Here is a 21,213-nt window from a genome sequence, read left to right as displayed (position 1 = left end):
AAAGCTCGGCCAGACCTGAACCCTCCTTGCGGCTGGAGAGGTAGCTCATTGTTCATCTCTCTGTGGAGAAACAGAAGCTCTGTCTTCTGACATTCACTCCAAAGCCTACCATATGTACAGTAATGACCCCAAGGACACAAGAGGGGAGGTGATGGGAATAGGGGTGGGAGGGGGTGGTGGTGGTGAAGAGGATAGCAACATGGTGGTGGAGTGGGAGGATAAGAGGAAGGTCTCTGGCATCCTGGGGAGTGCCATGACCACCTGTACCTCCAAATGAGTTACCCTGCAGGACTGCAATGAAACTAGGAGGCTAACCCACATTTCCTGACCCAGATTCTGTAGCCAAGAGTATCTGTTCACTTGGCTGAATGAAGGCTCAGAAAATGACATCTATCCTCATGTAAGGGTCTTCAAAGGAAGGCGTGTGTCAAAGCCCCTGGCCCACATTCTCACCTTCCCCAACCAGGTCACACTTCCTGTGTCCTTGTCTTCTCCTCTCCAATTCCTGCAACTCTGCTCCTCCACCCATGGGAAAATGTGAATTTTCATCAGACAGGAAGCCTTGAATCGTCAACTGTGAAATTACCCCCTAAACACCTTCAATGCCTAGTCATATGCACTGTTTAATTTACTTTTAATATTACAGATTTTTTAAAGTGCCACAAAGCTACAGCTCAGCTAAAGATGAGTTTATGTCAACGCTTGTTTAGAGTGGATTTTTGCAAAATTACCTTGAATATCTGAGCAGTTTCTCTCTAGACAGCTGCAGGCTCTGTTGTTTGATGCTGAGCAGTTTGCTGTAAATTAATGCAACATTTTACTCTGCTTTTAGGTAATTCTCTAGTTATTTGATATTTGTATTCACTTGCGGATTTTAAGATCCTTACAAGGAAGGAGAGGAGATCTCAGTTTATATGAACACCTATGATATTGGTGCTATGCAAGGTCATTTACATATCATGATTCCTAATTCTGATCACAACGCAGAGAAGAATTTTATTGTCCACATTTTGCAGATAAGTAACTAAGGCTCAAAAAGGTTAAGCAACTTAACACTTGGCTACATAGTCAACCCAGGTCTGATTGACTCAGGCAGCATTCTTTTTATTGTTTATTTGGTTTGCCTTTTGGTGCCTAAAACACATTACCACACAATAAATGTGGGTCAAATGAATAAATTCAAGGTAACTCTTTAACAGTTCTGTCCAACTCCCAGTGAATCCCCGGTTCATAGAGCTTTCAATTGCAAGATTCTGCAGGGAGTGCAGGTTTGCCACACCCACCCACAGAAGAATGAAAACTGGGCCCTTATTGAAGGCCCTGGAGGACCCCAAAGTGCTCCTAAATTCTCAGAGTCAATGAATTTCAATTTGATTTTCTATTGTGCAAATTTCTGGTGATTGTAAATCCTGGATAATATATTGGGAAATTCTCACTGAATTTCAAAAAAGGAAAAATATTGTGTGATTGTCAGCCATGAGTTATTAATCAAAACTTGCCCATCACTTGTTTCTTATGCTGAGGGTTCACAGGAGCTGCTACTTAGGTAGAGAAGAGCCAGAGCCTCATCTAAATCTTGAGGAAATTAACTGAGCCCATGGCTGGGCAGTGGAATTGAATCAGGACCAAGGTAAGGATCAGCATCCAGTCTAGGCTAAACTCTATGATTTAATGCCATGTCATCTTTAGATTAGAATTGTTCACTTGTGTGATTTTAATTGGTGTTTGTGTGTCTACAACATATCAGGAGTAAACAAAATGTTCACATGATACTGGCGGCCCCCCAAATATATATTTTAGGCAAAATGTATAGATTAATCAATACATTTGAATTCACAATGCAGGACACTTCTTCTTGAGGCTGAATGGAAGAGCAGTAGAGAGATCTGTAAGATGCAACATTTACCCTCAAGTGCTTTATGGTGTTAGTGGAAGATAAGATGCATTCAAGGGAGCTCCACTAATAAATAGCAGGCTTGCAAATGTCCACGTCTACACTTCAACACAAACACTCCTTACATTTCTGGAGCCCATGACCCACTGCCCATTCTTTTGGAGAATATGAGAGCACAGAAGTGGAGAAAAAGGCAATTAGAAATAGAAAGGCTTAGAAAGCTTGGATGACCTTGGTTCTGATGTTCACTATGTCTCACCAAGGCTATGCAGTGTCCTCTACCTGGACTCTGTCTCTGGCTGCTGCATCCCCAATCCATGCCCTCTGGTCTGCAGCTGGACTGGATTCATCTCAGCGTTTCTCTGCCTGAAGTGCCTCCATTACCTACAGAATAAAGTCCAAGGTCTTTCATGCCTTGAAGGCTCTCTGTGATTGCTCACAGAGCAGAACCTGAGGCTCTGGCTCCCCTCTACCTAAGGCCAGAAGCTTCACTCAGCTCCCTGGTCCCCAGACACTTCCCTTCTCTGCCATCTAGACTGTGCAGCACCTCAGGCCTCTCTGTCTCTCATGCTTCTGCCAGAGTTTCTTCCTTTCCAATCTTGCTGCCTGGCTGAACTCTAATTCATCTTTCAAGGGCCAGGTGTAGTCCTAGTGCTTTGGGAGCCTGAGGCTGGAGGATCACTGGAGCCCAAGAGTTCGAGACCAACCTCGGCAACATAGTGAGACCTGTCTCTACAAAAATATTTTTAAAAGTTAGGTGTGGTGGCAAATGTCTGTAGTCCTAGCTACTCACAAGGCTGAGGTGGGAGGTTCATTTGAGTCTGGGAGTTTGAGGTTGCAGTAAGCTATGATTGCAACACTGCACTCCAGCCTGAGCAACAGAGTGAGAACCTGTCTCTAAAAAAAAAAAAAAAAAAAAAAAAAGTTATTTATCTTTTAAAACCTTGCTCAAATGTCACTTTCCCTGGGAAGGTTTTGTGACTACCATCAGGGTAAAAATTTCCTCCTCTGCCTCATCCTGTGCTATCATCATTTATCTGTTCTGGATCTTGAGTTTCCTTAAAGACAGGGCCTAATTGCTGTTTTATTTCCAGTGTCTATTCTAGCACCCAGCACATAGTAAGTTTTTAATAAGTGTTGGGTGAGTTGAATATGATGGTTTAAAAATAAGATTTGTGGACTAGTATAGGCAATGACAGCCTTTATAACTTTTTTTCTGTGACCAGAGAATATTCCAATGAACTTTTAGAATTCATTTGAAAGTTGGAAGGCAATTTCAGAAAATATATGAATAGGACAGACTGGTACCCCAAAACTTCAGAGAAAAGACAAATTACCATGGCCTCAGGTTCTTAGAAATGACTTTGTAAGGCAAGGGGACAGAATTCACTTACCATTTATTGAGTGTCTATTGTGTGCTTAACTTTATGCCAGGTGCTTTGTTTAGGAAATGAGTAAAAGATGGTTCCTGAAGAAGATGCCACAGTCTGGTAGATGAGAGACAGTAAGGAGACATGTAATTAAAATACAGTGTGATAAGTGCTCCAAAAGTTGATATTTTAAGTTTGGAGAATTTGACATAAAACATAAAAAAGCCATTGTAATTGTGGAGTTATATTTCCTGCTTAGGACAGATTTAACCTACTCTGCCTAAAATTTATTTTCTTTGGTTTCTTAGCATTAATCATCCTTCAGTCTTGCATGACATTCATTAACCGGGGCCACCATTATTGTTCACAACTGACATGCAGGCTCTGTCACGTCTGACATGCAGGTGAATTCTGATATTCATCAGAGTTGTGAGTATCGACATGAAGAAGCAACCAACCAATCTTAGTTCTGGGATATCATAATGCAGCCCTAGTCCCTTCAGACTTTTGGGGCAGGTGCAGAAGCTCAGAAGATGCCAACAGCTCACCAAGAAAAGACGGAATGGAAAAGAAGGTTACTGACTCCATCTGTCTCATTTGGTAATGTTCCTTCCCCACGTACTCCCTGCTCCAACCATTTGCAATGAATCTACTCCCGTAACCCCACCTCCCTTATCTACTTGTAAAACTGTACTCAAGTTTCAAGACCCAGCCTAAAGAATTTACACATAACCTTGTCAGTGTGGAAAGTCCCCAGATATTTTTGAGCAAATATCTGACTTGATAAAAGTGGTCTTCTGGGAAGAGGACTCTACTATTAGGGAGACTCTACTATTAGGGAGAAGAGTCTAGGTACAAAGTGATGAGAAACTAGAGGAAGACAACAGCAGTTAGGAGCAGAAATGGTATCCATTCTTGTGAATCTTTGGTGACCCAGGAACTACTTTTTGGATATTATTAATTAGACTGGGCTGTCTTTGAGTTACATGACTTCTCCTGTTGTAATTGCTCATTTATTTGTCTCTACCACTAGAATGTAAGTCTCCTAAGGCCAGGCTCAAGTCTATCTTGCTTATTATTGGCTCTTCACACTACGTCTATACCGTGCATGTTCAATACATGTTTATTGGATGGATCATTGCCTATATAGCAGTGTTAAGAGTCCTGGAAAATTCCTCATTTGGAAATCACTTCTAAACTGAAAGAGTAAGCTAATTTTAGAGATGCCCTCAGCCCATCATGCCGTCCCATCTCCATCAGTGAGCTTCAAGCCAGGCCCTCATTAAACCAAAGTAAAGGACAAAGTCAGGCACATTTGGCTTTTGTGTTTTAATTTTCTCTTTAGTGATTTTAGCCTTGCGGTCATTTGGAGATCACAAAGTTTGACAACTTGTCTGCCTGCCTGTTTTGGATGTTAATTATATCTTTGTTTCTAATGACTTTACAATTCCCATCGGGGCATTGGCAGGGTTCTGGCTAAGGGTCAAAGGCACAGGCTGGCAATCAGTGTTATCATCATAATTTATGTCCTGCTTCGACTCTCAGAAAGTTCACTGGTTTCCCGAATACACAAAATCTCCTTACTAGAAAAAGGAAAAGGAAAGAAATCACTTGACTCACATTGATGTCATAGCCAAGTCCCTTCATAGATCTAAGCAAGTGGCATTTTTAAAATACTGTCTTCATCAATTGATATTTCTTAACACTCTACGTCAAGACTGGCTATTCTGTGGCTGTAGAAGCAAATGTCACAGGTTTCAGGAACTGCATAACAAGAATAGCCAACATTTATTGGTTCCTTACTGTGTGCCAGGTCATTTGCAAGCAAAGGCTCATTTAATCATCAAAACAACACTAGGAGATAGGTACTATTATTACTCCCATTTTATAGTTCAGGGCACTGAGGGTAGTTGACTCCGCAAGACCCCTCCCTCTCTCCTGTCTGGGGGTCTCCCTAGGGCCACACATTAATTGGTCAAAATGTGGAAACTTCCCTGGCTGAGGCTCACTCCTACCTGATTAGCTGCTGGAAACAGCCACTTAAGAATACCCTCTTGTTTAGTATAAACACCGGCAGAGAAGCCTCTTTCACAGATCTCTTGATTAGGGTTGCTTGGAATTCTCTAAATGGTCCTTGTGGGAGGCAGAAGCATAATCTACTCTAGGGAGAAAGCACCCCAAAGCATAGGCCCATGGGCATTTGCCTCAATAGAACCAGCAGCTTAATTGGCCTCTTGGTTTCAGAAATTAGGATGTCAGCTGTTAAGGCCTACCTTTAATCTGCTAGGCACTCTGCTTTATCTCATGGATATGACTGCCCTGCACACAGCCCTTGGGGCTTCCTGCCACCTATTAAAATGCCCATATTCTTTCTTTTAAACATTTTAAAACTGTGATATAACACACACAAGAAATTTCATGAGACATACACATTCGGTTGTCAAATAACTCCAAAGCAACCATCTGCATTCCTATGGTAATCCAGGTCAAGCAATAGAGCATTGTGTCTGGAAGATGACCATTAGCATCTGCTGACCTCATAGAGAGAGGCCATTAGGCATTATGAACCCCTTGATGGAAATGTCCAACTCCACCTACAAAGCAGTCTTGCAAAAAACGTTAAACCCAATTCTGATGAAGCTCTAGATTGAACTGCAGTTTATACAAACTACAGGGAGCAAAGGCACACATTAAATGTTCTTGAGATGCAATCAGCAAAATCCAAACTTGGCAAATTCTATAGGACAGATGACGTAGTTTCTTCAACAACAACAAAATTGCAAGGAAAAAAAAGGAGGAGAAAACTATTCAAGAGACCCATCAATCTAGTTTGTATCCTGGTTTGAACAAACCAACTATGAAAAATATTTATGAGACAATTGGATACTGATTGGAAATTTGATGATATTGAAGAATTTTTTAGATGTAATAATTATATTGTGCTTATATTAAAATAAAGTCTTTATCTTTTAGAAACACATATTGAAGTACATTCCTATGAAATGATATGCTTTCTGGGATTAGTGCATTCCAAGAACACTATTCACTCTTACCAACACTATGTCATCATCATCTCCTTTTCATTTTCATTATCATCATCACAGTCATCATTGTCTGCTATTTCTCAGTGTCATCGTATGCATGTAAATGAGCTCAGTGTCACACAACAAAAACAGGCATTTCTGGGGAGAAAACGATCTGAGAATCACAGTGAAACAGCAGCTGAATTAAATTAGAAGTGGAGTTATGTAAAAGCAAACATGAAATTTGGGGCAGGGTGACAGAAAACATACCTATACTATTGGAGGGGGTGAGTACACTTAATCTTGGGTCACTGTATTTTGAGAAGAAGGTGCAACACTTGCAACAATCCTGAGAGGAGACATGGAAAATAGAGGAATGGCTTCTAGCCTTAAGCTTACAAGGGTATTTTCTCTTGGAGAAAGAGGAGACCCTATTAGGAAGGCTGGTAAATAAGAGCAGGAAAGTGAAATGGGGAAATCTAAATTCAGTTTCTAGCCATAGCCAGTGCCTCTCTATCAACTCAGAAGATTAAAGTGGAAGAAATGGGCCTCATGAAGAGAGAGTTCAATTTGGAGAAAACTGTGCCCATGATCACAACACAGAACAGGCTCTCAAAAGAGGTAATTGAGCCTCCATTGGCTCATATCTTTTAAAATAGAAAAATTCCCCATTTCTCCTACATGAACAGGTGCACTTGGGAACATTTGGCTGGACCAGGAGACTTCCAACTTTAACTCCCATCACTCCTAATGTCTCTTTCCTAGAGCTTACATATCATCCAAAGGGAGCCTTCAGCCTCCCTCCCCTTCTCCCACAGGAGTGCACCTGGAGTTATTTTTATAGGAGCAGGTGTGATTTAGCAGCCACTTGCTGGGTTCACAGATGATTAGCCCAAATCTGAGGCTGCTGGCTGCTGGGGTCTGGCCCTGGGACAGAGCAATTGGCTCACGGAGTCTGGGGGTCATATCATGGTGCTTCTATCATTTAAACCATTATGGACAACTCTACTTTTGACTATCTGAGTGCCACTAAACCCTGGGTTATGCAAGGCAGGTCCCATTGCCTCTCTCCCCACCCACTTTTTATAATGAATTTTGGATTGGAAATTCCCCTATAAATATCTGAGTCTGAACCTTTCATTTTGCAGATAAGCAAACTGAGGCTTAGGGAACTGACCTGTCCAAGGCCACACACTAGTAGGTTCCTGCTGCTACCCAGGCCACTGTTTCAATATCCAAAGAACAGAAGATTAACTCTTAGGAAGAGCGGAGATCAGCTCAACTTCAACCATAGGCAAAAGATGAATGAGTTTTGGAGAGCTTCACAGTCAATATTTTTTTCCCATAAGTTTGCTGGGCTAAAAAGGAATGGAATGGCCCTATGGGAGTGAAAAACAGAGTTCTGAACTTCTGGGAAGACCACACTGGGCAATTTTCTCCTTCCCCATTACGGAGATGGACTAAACTGGCAAAGGGGTAGGAATTACGTCCACCTCACATCTGCCTCATTAGTTATTTCACTTAACATTCATAGAGAAGGACCTACTAAATGCTGGTCACTGTGCTCAGTGCTGCAGTAAACCCAAAGATACGTAAGTCCCTACCTCAAGCAGCTTACAGGCAGGTGGGACCTATTGCTAGGTGATGGAAGCATGTAGACACCCAGGAAACTAGGCCATCAAGCAGTCCCAGCCTCATCCCTCAGACAACTGGCAAGATTGAGGCAGTGAAGTAAAACCATTTCTGGAGCATGGATATTACATTTTTTCTGCCACTTTCATTAGTTTTATTTTCTCCCCCTTCTTAGAATCTTAAGGCTGAAATGAGCCTGAGAGATCATCTAGCCCAACTGTCTTCATTATGTGGATGAATAAGCTGAAGGAAGGTTGGGGAGGTGCTAAGTTAATTCCCTATGTCAGCGCGAGTCTGGGCTGAAAACACTCCCCATGGTGAGCCCCAGCCTCCCTGCACACTGAACATGAGCTAGGCTGTTTCTTTCCTAGTCCTTTTTTTCTGGATCAATGTCACTAGCCAAGACCCAAAGCAAAGCTGGTTTTTAAGCAGAAACCTGCTAAATGTGGACACACTGAATTATTCATATTTGGGGTCATAAATAATGTATTGGGTGTTAATATCGAATTTATAAATGTATCCATAACCATAGAGGTGATTAGTCACTGTTATGTGCTGCTCAGAGGTAACAGATTACCTGGCCCAAGTGTCCTTGACTAGCTCCTGTCCTTGGAGATGGCTCCTCTGCAGAGCACTATGACCTTCCCATCTCTGTTAGTCTGATGTGAAAGAGCAGAGGGCTAGGCTAAAAAAATACCACCACAGAGCCGCGGCGTACTTCCAGCCACTAGCCCTTGACACTGGCTCTTTATTAAGTACTCAGCAGAGTTGCATGAACCCTCCAATGTGCCTCCCATGTGGCAAGACAGAGAGCGACTGCTTGACAGTAAGGCTGCATGTCTGGGAATAGCGCCCCTGGATGCTCAGGCCCCTTCACTCCCCTCTGCCTCACAGTTTTAGAGAAGCTACCTAGATGGCCTCATTTCAGATTGGCAATTTATAGCAACAGCATTCTCTCCAGCCATCTCTTAGTACCTATTTCACTTCTGTATGAGGAAAATCAGGGAAAGTGCAGGTCATTATCTGAAGGTCAGGCATTGAATTTCATAAGGGCATGATTTGAGGAGATGGTAGTTTCTAAGAGATTGTCCCAGGACTAATGTCCTTCTAGTGGGAAGGAATAAGAATGGAAGATACTGGTCCAAGAAATGGCAAAAGTAATCTAGTTTTTAACTCTGTCCAAGCCAGGAGAAGGGAGGTGGGGCAAGAAGTGGTTGCTAACTATCCGTAATGTGGAAAGATACAGAGAAAGAGAGAAGAGGAAGGAGAAGGAGGGGGAGGAGGGGGACGAAGAGGAGGGGGAGGAAGAGGAGTATGGGGAGGAGGAGGGAGGGAGGAGGAGGGAGGAGGGAGGAGGAGGGAGGAGGGAGGGAGGAGGGGAAAGGGGGAGAGAAGGAGGAGGGAGAAGAGGGGGAGGAGAGGGAGAAGGAGGAGGAGAGAAAGGCATGGGATGCAGGACCCGGGATCTTGGACTTCTTTATCTGTGGCAATCCAGCTCCTACAGCAGGACGCCCTCCTCTGAGGTGTCTGTCTATGCAGAGGGGACAAGGCCAGCGAGCAGACCACACCTACCACACTTGGCTGGTAGCCAGAGCTTTCTGCAGGTCCCTGCAACCCAGATATAGTACAGGAGTCCTTCTACTTTTGTTCCTAGGCTCTAAGTCCGACCTGGATCCTTAGTCTTATCCCAGGGGCTAGAAGCTGCAGTGCCCTACTCCAGAAATGGACTGCAGGAGCCCTTGAGCTTCCACTAATGGCCAGAATGTGCTTGAACAGTGTGGAAGAGACCGCCTTCTTTCCAGTCTTCTACTCACTATGTGCTTTGTCCAGGCTCAACAGAAGGGCATGGGTTGAGATCCAGATGCTTAGGGCCTGGTCGTGGGAATGGAAGCACCCATGCCGGTGGGGAGGTCGCCGGCCAGCCACTGGAGAGGTCCGTGGTGGTAGGATGGCCTCTCCACCCAGGCATACCACTAAGTGAGTCCCTGGGCCCCAGACAGGGCTTGGCCAGTGAGTGGGTAGGCCTGTGTGGCAGCCTCTGCAGCACTGCTCCTAACAGTCATGTGAAAACAATAATATTATTGCATTATTACAAGGGGGCACCGACATGTTGATGCAAATGCTCATTTCCGACAAGACCGAGAAAATGAAATGGCTCAGAAGGGAATGGGGAAGTGCCCAGGGAGTAATAACTGTTATGCTGTTGAAGAGCTTCAACAATGGATAACTCTGCTGTGATTTCATCAGCCAGAAACCAATTAACCCCTGTGGAGTCATCTACCACACTATGGCTGGGTAGTGGAGAATGCTGCCGGTGTCTCCTACACCCCTTTCACCAGCTAAGCCTTAGAGCTGGGATGGTTCCAACGACAGAAATGTCCGCAAGTGTGCCTTCCATGGAGTTACAAAATCTGATAGATGATGCCCCTGCAGGAGTCCAGTACCTACCAGTCCAGTCTTCCTCTCACAAGGACTGGGGCAGGCCAGGAGTCAGTCAGATTATCTGACATCACCCAGCTTGGGTACTAGGAGATGAAGCAAGAGTGTTTTCAACAGACTGAGCCCAGGATGTTTTCAAGAGAAACTGCACCTCTGCAGCCTCTGCTGCTTAGGGGTCTGCATTTGACCAAGTGGCTCTGTTCCTCTCCCTCTTCTGAGAAAACCAATGGGCCCAGATGAGGGCACCTGGCTCAAGCACAGTCAATCCATGAATCTGTCCAGACTGAGGCCTGGCAGGGAAAGGTGACCAGAACCCATCAGATTCCCTCTCCTGTTACCTTCACCTAGAAGATGTCAGAGCTGGAGTTGTTGGCAGGTAGAGCTGAGGTCATGAGGTTGGAAAAGGCCAAGGCTCAAGGCAGGGCAGAGTGGGGAAGAGTAGAAACCATGCGCAGAGCATACAAGGAGGCAGCTGGGGCGTGAAGCAGTAGAGGACAGAGCACAGGGATGCTTAGAGGAGAGAACTGAGGCCAGCAGCTGCTCTCTGCTCTCACCTCCCAGGTCAGCACTCATAGAAACACACTGTGATGGTTAATACTGAGTGTTAACTTGATTGGACTGAAAGATACAAAGTATTGATCCTGGGTGTGTCTGTGAGGGTGTTGCCAAAGGAGATTAATATTTGACTCAGTGGGCTGGGAAAGGTAGACCCACCCTTAATCTGTGTGGGCATCATCTAATCAGCTGCCAGTATGGCTAGAATGTAAACAGGCAGAAAAATGTGAAAAGAGAGACTGGCCTGGCCTCCCAGCCTACATCTTTCTCCTGTGCTGGGTGCTTCCTGCCCTCGAACATCAGACTCTAAGTTTTTCAGTTTTGGAATTTGGACTGGCTCTCCTTACTCCTCAGCCTGCAGACAACCTATTGTGAGACCTTGTGATTATATATATATAAAATCGTTATTACATATATTATATTCCATTAGTTCTGTCCCTCTAGAGAACCTTGACTAATACATACACTTAGCTTCTTTCCACATGAGTGACGACAGTCCCCATCCCGTCCCACCTTTTCTCCAGGTGATGTGAATGAGTCTCTTTCTTGCCATCAAAAATGCCTCAGTGGAAGAATGTGCCCAGGGGAGGTGATATGGTTTGGCTCTCTGTCCCCACCCAAATCTCATCTTGTAGCTCCCATAATTCCCACTTGTTGTGGGAGGACCTGGTGGGAGATAATTGAATCATGAGGGTGGGTCTTTCCTGTGCTGTTCTCGTGATAGTGAATAAGTCTCACAAGATATGATGGTTTTAAAAAGGGTAAATGTCCCTGCACAAGTGTTATTCTCTTATCTGCTGCCATATGATACGGGCCTTTCACCTTCCGCCATGATTCCTCCCCAGCCATGTGGAACTGTAAGTCCAAAAAACTTCCTTCTTTTGTAAATTGACCAGTTTCGGGTATGTCTTTATCAGCAGTGTGAAAATAGACTAATACAGTAAATTGGTACCAGTAGAGTGGGGTGCTGCTGAAAAGATACCTGAAAATGTGGAAGCCACTTTGGAACTGGGTAGCAGGTAGGGGTTGGAACAGTTTGGAAGGCTCAGAAGAAGACAGGAAAATGTGGGAAAGCTTGGAACTTACTAGAGAATTGTTGAATGGTTTTACCCAAAATGCTGATAATGATATGGACAATAAAATCCAGGCTGAGTTGGTCTCAGATGGAAATGAGGAAGCTGTTGGGAACTAGAGCAAAGGTGACTCTTGTTATGTTTTAGCAAAGAGACTGGCAGCATTTTGCTCCTGCCCTAGAGATTTGTGGAACTTTGAATTTGAGAAAGATGATTTAGGATATCTGGCAAAAGAAATTTCTAAGGAGCAAAGCATTCGAGAGATGACTTGGGTGCTGTTAAAGGCATTCATTCAGCTTTATAAGGGAAGCAGAGCATAAACTTTAGAATATTTGTAGACTGACAATGCAATAAGAAAGAAAATCCCATTTTCTAAGGAGAAATTCAAGCCAGCTGCAGAAATTTGCATAAGTAATGAGGAGCCAAATGTTAATCACCAACAAGGTCTTCACAGCAGCCCTTCCCATCACAGACCTAGGAGGAAAAAGTGGTTTCATGGGCTGGGTCCAGGGTTCCCATGCTGTACGCAGTGTAGGGACTTGGTGCCCTGCATCCCAGCTGCTCCAGCCTTGGCTGAAAGGGGCCAACATAGAGCTCAGGCCATCACCTCACAGGTTGCAAGCCCCAAGCCTTGGTAGCTTCCACATGGTCTTGAGCCTGCAAGTGCACAGAATTCAAGAACTGGGGTTTGGGAACCTCCACCCAGATTTCAGAGGATGTATGGAAATGCCTGGTGCCCAGGCAGAAGTTTGCTGCAAGAGTGGGGCCCTCATGGAGAACCTCTGCTAGGGCAGTGTGGAAGGGAAATGTGGGGTTGGAGCCCCCACACAGAGTCCCTACTTAGGCACCACCTAGTGGAGCTGTGAGAAGAGGGCCACCATCCTCCAGACCCCAAAATGGTAGATCTTTCAACAGCTTGTACCTTTCATCTGGAAAAGCCAGACACTCAATGCAAGCCTGTGAAAGCAGCTGGGAGGGAGGCTGTACCCTGCAAAGCCACAGGGGTGGAGCTTCCCAAGATTATAGAAACCCACCTCTTGCATCAGCATGACCTGGATGTGAGACCTGGAGTCAAAGGAGATCATTTTGGAGTTTTAAGATTTGACTGCCCCACTGGATTTCAGACTTGTGTGGGGCCTGTAGCCCCTTTGTTTTGGCCAATTTCTCCCATTTGGAATGACTGTATTTACCAAATGCCTGTACCCCCATTGTACCTAGGAAGTAACTAACTTGCTTTTGATTTTACTCGCTCATAGGCAGAAGGGACTTGCCTTGTTTCAGATGAGATTTTGGACTTTGGACTTTTGAGTTAATGCTGAAATGAGTTAAGACTTTGGGGGACTGTTGAGAAGGCATGATTGGTTTTGAAATGTGAAGATATGAGATTTGGGAGGGGCCAGGGGTGGAATGATATGGTTTGGCTGTGTCTCCACCCAAATCTCATCTTATAGCTCCCGTAATTCCCACGTGTTGTTTGAGGGACCCACTGGGAGATAACTGAATCATGGGGGTGGGTCTTTCCTATGCTGTTCTTGTGATAGTAAGTCTCACAAGATCTGATTGTTTCGTAAATGGGAGTTTCCCTGCATAAGCGTTCTTTTCTTGTCTGCTGCCATGTGAGACATGCCTTTCGCCTTCCACCATGATTGTGAGACCTCCCCAGCCACGTGGAACTGTAAGTCCAATAAACCTCTTTCTTTTGTAAATTGTCTAGTCTTGGGTATGTCTTTATCAGCAGTGTGAAAACAGACTAATACAGGAGGAAAAAACCACATACCAAATAAAGCCAGAGAAACCATGTTCAAACGTCAAAGCAAAGCCTGTCATCATGAGTGTGGAGAAGTTGGAGTTAGAAAGAATAGCGTCCAGAATAGGACAGAAGGTTCTAGGACAGAACTTCTCAAACAATCTATGGTGATGGCCCATGTTTTTTTCCTCCAATCCATTACAAACTGATTTTCTAATCCTTAAGGTGCAACGGAAATGTGGCAATATCAAATCGCAATAAAAACTTCTAGCCACTTACTCAGGGGTCTCATGGAAGATTGGTAACATGTCCACAGACCACACTTGGGGCAGCACTGTCTATGAGATTGTCACACTGAAGCTGAGGGTCGAAGGCTCATTGTTATTGGCTGCCAGCTACATGCTGGTGGCTGAATAGAGCTGGCTCAAGGCAGTGGCTCTCAACCTGGGGTGGCATGGCCCCCTCCTCCTGCCAGAGATGCATGAAACAGAACTATCCTGCTGCAATGCCAGAAGCACCCCTGTTGCAAAGCACTGATCTGAAGCTTCGAGATCAGAGAGAACCCCCATCCTCTGCAGGAAGCCCTTCAGCAACCCCCGCCCAGATGGCCTATTTTAGCCAGCATTTCTGCCCAAGAACGAGACTCCTGGGCCCAGGACAGGGCAGACAAAAGGGTGTTGGAGAGGGAGCATTGGGCTCAGAGCCAAGCAGAGCCCAAAGTGTCCAGGGACAGAGAGATAATGTAACCTTCAACAAACTGCAGTGGTTTTAGAGTTGTCAGCTCAGACAGAACTGCCTACATCCATTTAATTAGATTTTAATTTCTCTTTACACATTCAGTTTTCAAAGATTCTAAGAAGTAATTATTTCCAGTAACAATTGACTAGGAGGAACAATCCCCAACTTAGAATAAGCAGCTTAAGGAGGTTTGTCTCATCCCTGTTCAAACACGGTGCCTTCCAGAAGCCGCCTGGCTACATCGCAGTCCTGCTGAGACAGGGAGCTGGCAGAATGCAGACACCTGGCAGAAAGGAGCAGGGGCGAAGGTGTGAGGAGGAGGAGGACATCTCTTGTGCCTCTGCCACTTTTCGGAGTCTGAGGATACCAAAAGAAGGGAAAGGAACTCAAAGCGGAGGCCTAAGTGCGATGCCTCTTAGCACCTTGCGGGTAGAAATGTAAATAACAATGACTTCCTCATCATTTGGCGTTCAATAAAACTCTACCTTGGATGAAAGGTGAGATCCCTCATTCTCTGAATGACCTTTTGGAATAAATCAGTCATCTTATAATGGAATCCTTACAGAGTCTTTCACGTACTGGAACATATCTTCAGTTACCTTATTTTGAATCCAGAACACTGGAGAAACTGCCCCAAACACCATCTTAGAGGTCACCTCTGATAGAATCATTTAAAAAAACAAAAAGAAGTTAGAGGTAAGGACATTCAGTACAATTTTTGCAATCATCACCACGTGTGTGACTCACACTTGAGAGTGTGGCCGTAAATAAGCCATTTGAGGTTCACTTTAAAGGGCAATACATCAAGGGGTTGCTAAATTGTAAAAATCAAGAATATGATCGAAAGCAGTGGTAATATTTGAAATATCTAACAACTGATCAGAACAAAGTGCAGATCAATCAGAAGGCAGCTGGGGTAAACCTAGCCACCTAGGTGACTCCCATCCTGCCCATAACACACACAACCAACCAACTGTCCTGATGTTATACAAATGTATGTTTTTGTGACATGGGGATAAAATTTCCAGTGACCACATCACACATGTATTAAAGAACTGCTGATTTCAATCAATAAACAGAACTGTGGATGATGTGTACCAGAACACTTTGGAGATGACACCAAATAAGACTTCAGTGATGTGAAGACACGAATGTGGTAGGCACTTGTGAGAAGTTTGAATAAAATTGTTTTGTGGGGCTGGGCGCGTTAGTTCACGCCTGTAATCCTAGCGCTTTGGGAGACCGAGGCGGGCGATTACCGGAGGTCAGGAGTTCTAGACTGGCCTAGCCAATATGGTGAAACCCCATCTCTATTAAAAATACAAAAAATTAACCGGACATGGTGGCGGGCACCTGTAATCCCACCTACTTGGGAGGCTGAGGCAGGAGAATCGCTTGAACCCAGGAGGCAGAGGTTGCAGTGAGTTGAGATTGCACCACTGCACTCTGGCCTAGGCAACAAGAGTGAAACTCCATCTCAAAATTAAAAAACAAAAACAAAAAAACCCAATCATTTCGTGGAGTATGAGAATAGAAAAAGCAACATATCTAAAACAAATCACTACTCTGTGTAATGTATGATTTTAAATGTATGTATACGTATAACTAAATTAATAAGTTAAATATGTTTTGATTATATTGTCTATACTTCTAGAAGCTCATAGGTCTATGTTGGCTAAAACTCTGTGGCACTCTTTTCAGTGGTGGATTTAGTTTTCTTGCATGTTGGCACATATGACACTTGATGACTAAAGGGATGAACGAGAGAATGAATGCACTTTACATGGATGACCAAACAACTCCCAGTCCGATGCGTTAGCATCCACAGGGTAGCTGTAAAAACGATTGACATTCAGATACCATTCTGGACCAAGGGGATCAGAATTTCTGGAGGCAGTGCCTGGCTACTGGTATTTTGGAAAGCGGTTTAACTATTTCTAAAGTACAGCCAGGCTGAGAACCACTGCTCTACAGGGTGATTTCACATACCTCCAACCACATCCTTTTGGGGGAGGGCATTCAGTCAGGTTAGTGGTTAAGAGCAAGGACTCTGAAAGTGTTCAAATCCTGACTCTTCCACTAACTAACTGTGTGATCTTGTAAAAATCACTCTACCGTCCTGTGCCCCAGGTTTCTGATATGTAAAATGAGAAAGAAAAAAAAAAAGAGAGAGAGAGAGCACCAACTCGCTAAGTGGTTACTGTGAAGGTTAATAAGTTAATGCATACAAAGTACTTAGACTAGTGTCTGGCACCAAATGGGAGCTCAGTTCACACTAGCTGGTGTGGTCTAAGGGGTGAGTGGAGCAGGGTACTCCCCAGTGCCAGCCTGCCCACCCATCCTGGTATCTGTGTACTCCACCCTGCCATGCTTCATCTTCTGACATGGCATTTCTTAAGTAGAGGAGATCATGAGTGGAAATGGAGAAGGGATGGGGCCAAAGAGCCGGATGTGTGGCTTCAGCACAATGTTACATCCTAGTACTCACCGTGGCCCTTTGGCAGGGGGTGGAAAAGGGAGGGCCAGGTGGTAGGTGTAGAGGAATAGACCCAGCTAAGGCTGCCACCTCAGCCTCAAGACATGGTGGGGATATTTCTTCAGAGCATCTGAGCCCCATACCCTTTACACACTTCCTGAGTGGTCACTCCCATCATGTTCATTCTCTGGTCAGGGACACTATTCTACATGTGAGGTGGCTTCTTAGATGGAACCATGCAAGGTCAAAGGCAGGATGTGTCCTGGGGCCTCAGCACAGCTCCGGGGAGGGGATTCCCTTCCTGTCCTTACAGCATAGCAGTGATAAAGCAGTGGTTTGGAACAAGCATGTGAAGCCAGTCTACTGGGGCTGGTTCATTCACTAATTAGCTGTGATTTCAGGCAAGATGTGTAACCCTTTTGCACTCAGTTTCCTCATCAGCAAAGGGGTTTTATAAGGAGCTAATGAATTGATATATGTGGCACATTTAGAACAATGTCTGGCATGTAGTACGTGGTATATACATATTGGCTGTTATTTTTATGATTTTATGCTGTGAAGATGTCAGTTACCTGTAAGATAACTTTTTTTTAAAATTAGATTTTCCTTTCCTTTCAAATACCACTAAATCTCAAAAGGACAGGTCATTATAGCATCTCAGGTCCATGTCAAGTCTTCTGCGTTTTAACGAAGAGCTTTTAAAACACAGCAGGGAGCTCACTTAAGGTCCTGAGGGTCCCATAAAACTTTTTTAAAAACTTAAACTCCTTCGACAGAAATTCCAGGCATGTAACTGGCCCTAAAAATATAAATAAACAACTTAACAATTTAAAAAAAGATTAAAACAATAGCTAAAAAAATTAAAATCATGGAATGTCTGGTTCCTTATAAAAACTAAACATAACATCTTAACATAAGTCCCTGAGTTGTTCTTCAAAAACCCAGGCCCCTGCCAAACAGACCCGCTAACACATAGACATCAGAAAAGGAGGTTTATGTGTTAGCAGGAAACTGAGGACTAAACCCTGAACTCCGTTCTTTGTTCTAATTTTTTTCCTGAGGTGCCTAGAGAAAGTCACACCTATGAGCCACAGCTAAATTCTTTTCTGCTGACTCCAAATTTTAAACAAAACTTCTCTTCCTTAACCAACTACAATCAGAAAATATTTCAATCTACTGATGATCTGTAAGACCCTGCTTTAAGATATCCTGCCCTTTTTAAGCAGAACTAATGTGTAACCACCACATATTGATTTACAATTTTGCCTATAACTTCTGCTTTCCTAAAGATTACCCCTGTCATTTAAAGCTCCTACTTACAAGCCATCAGGGATGTCAGGTGTTAAGCATGAGCTGCTGGATTCTCCTTGCTTGGTGCCCCACAAACAAGTGCCCACCTTTTTCCCACTACAAACCTCATTATAAACATTTGGCCTTGCTCTGGGCGAGCGAACCCCAGTTTGGTTCAATAACACCTTTGGGAATATTATTATGTCCCAGGGTGTTGCCATTCCTAGAGTGTTAACAACTCAATAAAATTGGAACAGAACCCACACTGCCCATTTCTGGTATGCTCTCCACGCATCTATCATGCTGGATGGACCCCACAGTCCAGCTGTGGGGACAAGACAAGAATACAAGTGATATGAATACAGTCAGCCCAAGAGAGGTACAAATCATGAATGATAGGAGGTCAAAGAGGGTAGAGATCTCACCTGGTGGAAGGGCCATGGTGGTTTTCAAGGGAGCCATGAAGAATGATAGATAGAATTTCATCCATTTGGGCTAGAGGAATGGGGAAAAGAATTCTACACTTTTTAGGTAAAGGGAATGGCATAAACATAAATATGAAGATGGAGAAGGTCCGGAAGTCATCTAATCTGATTGATATATGAGGTCCAGGAGGGAAGGATCAGGGGATAAGGTCGAGCAGGACTTTGTCATAAAAGACCTTAAGTACTGGGTGAGCAATTTACACTTAATTTGTCAGTCAGTGGGGAGCGATTGGGGGTTTGGTAAAGGAATGTCTAATCACAGCTGTGCTTGTGGAAGAGTAATTATTCTCATAAGATGACTTAGAAGGGAGAAAGATGGGAGGGAGGGATACTGAAGAGTAAATTGCCAGAATATTTCAGATGAGGATTGATGTGGGTTTAAACAAGAGTGGTTATGGAGGGAGAAGGTAATGGTAGAATCTAGGGGACATGATAATTGATTGAGTGTTATGGGAAAAGGAAAATAAAAGATGAATCCAAGGTCACCAGCCTGAGGGAATAGGACACTGATGCAGCAATTAAGCAAAAGAGTAAAGCAAGTAGAGGGACAGTTCCGGGAGGCTGGTGAATTAGGGTGGAGGTGCCAGATAGAGCTGTAGGTAATATGGAGCTGGAGGACTGGAAACTGAAACTAAATATTCCACTGGCCCTATAGCTGAGTCATTGTGACATCTAACTCTATGCTTCACACACAGCAGGTGCCCAATAAATGAATGATCTCAATTGGAGAGTCAGCTCCATGAGTGTGACAGGTGAAACCTAGGAGAGGCTTTGCACAAAAAGAGCAAAGTTTGAGTGCAGAAGTATAGGGAGCATATGTATGCATTTAGGAATGAGACATCTGGAGATATGAGTCAGAGAGGAGAAAAGAACAGAATAATTGCAAAGTGAGATAATGCCGGGGTGAGGAGGTCAAGATAAAGGCAAGTTTTGATAAAGGGGCAGTAAATAGAAAAGGTTGAAAATACAAAATGAGGACTTGTATTAGTTTCCCAGGGCTACCTTCAAAAAGTACCGTAAACTGGATGGCCTAAAGCAACAGAAATTTATTCTCTCACAGTTCTGCAAGCTGGAAGTCCAATATCAAGGTGTTGGCAGGACCACGTTCCCTCCAAAACCTGTAGGAAAGGTGATTCCCTTGCCTCTTCCTGGCTTCTGGTGATCCCAGGTGTTCCTTGGCTGTAACAGCCAGCAGAACTCCAATCTCTTCACACGAGTCTTCTCCCCATATGTTTCCATGTCTTTACATGGAGTTCTCTTATAAGGACATCAGTCATATTGGATTAAGGGCCCACCATACTCAAGTATGACCTCATCTTAACTAATTACATCTGCCAATAAGGTCACATTCTGAGGTACTAGGGGTTAGAACTTCAACATTTCTCTTTGGAGCACATGACTCAACCCTTATAACAAGGACCTAGTACAGACGGTTGTGTTTAGCAGTCAAGAGGTGAGTGGTAAGGTTTGCAAGAACACCATTTGGCTCAAAACATGGGAATGGAAACCAGATGGCATGGGGGTAACGAGTGAAGTATCGGCAGGGGATAGAGTTGGGGACAAAAAGCATTGCGAAGAGTGGGAGGAGGGCTCTTCCCGCGTGTGACTGATTTTTTCTCTTCTGCAGGTACAGGCATGGTTGTGTGCTCTGCAGAAAGTTATACTTTGAAGCCACCAAGATTCACTCTGTGACTCCATCATCCTTCCCCAGGAGTATATGCTGCTGGCCTGGCAAGGCTGTGGCTCTTGACATCAGAGCTTCTTTTCTTAGGATTTTAGTGGCTGAAATGGGTTTCCATTTTAGTTCAAATGACTTCCTTGTTTTTTGTTTTTGTTTTTGTTTTTGTTTTTGTCAAACCAGACTACTGGCTGTTTACACAGGTATTTGTAGTTGGAGTTCTTTTCTCTCTAGAGCCCAGCCCCCAAAATGGAGACAAGACCATCTGTCTGACTTGGTCCCATCTCAAGTGGAAAAAATACTTGGTGATAACAAGGTGTTGGAGAACATAATAACAACGAATAAGTAGTACTGGACAAGTTAAACACAAAATGATTAACAAGTGTGAGTCTGCAAATATCTTCATTCATTCAAGAAGATCAGCAGTTGAAATTATGACCCACTCAAGATGACAAATGATGCCATGTTGATAACACAGATATTCCTCAAAGTTCCAGGAATCCCAGCTCCCTGTGTATCCACCCGCATAATAGGAGCTTCAGCTATGTGCCAAATAGAGTGAGAATGCCAGACTCTGGGGATCTACTGAATCAGAGTCCCCAGGAGACTCAAGAAGCTGCTCATTTTAGTTCGTAAATACATACCTTTAGCTTTCTGACAATCTAGTTGAATGCTTGGTATGTTATTAAGAACTAGCCAATATTCATACACAAAAATGAAAGCCTATAGAGCTGTGCATCATTTCTCATCAGAATTTTCAAGAGCACTCGTATTTTCCCATCTCTTTGCCATCTTCATAGCCCACCACTTGAC

The sequence above is a fragment of the Rhinopithecus roxellana genome, chromosome 5, assembly GCF_007565055.1.
Source record: "Rhinopithecus roxellana isolate Shanxi Qingling chromosome 5, ASM756505v1, whole genome shotgun sequence".
Taxonomy (NCBI): Eukaryota; Metazoa; Chordata; class Mammalia; order Primates; family Cercopithecidae; genus Rhinopithecus; species Rhinopithecus roxellana.
This window is presented reverse-complemented; position numbering follows the sequence as displayed.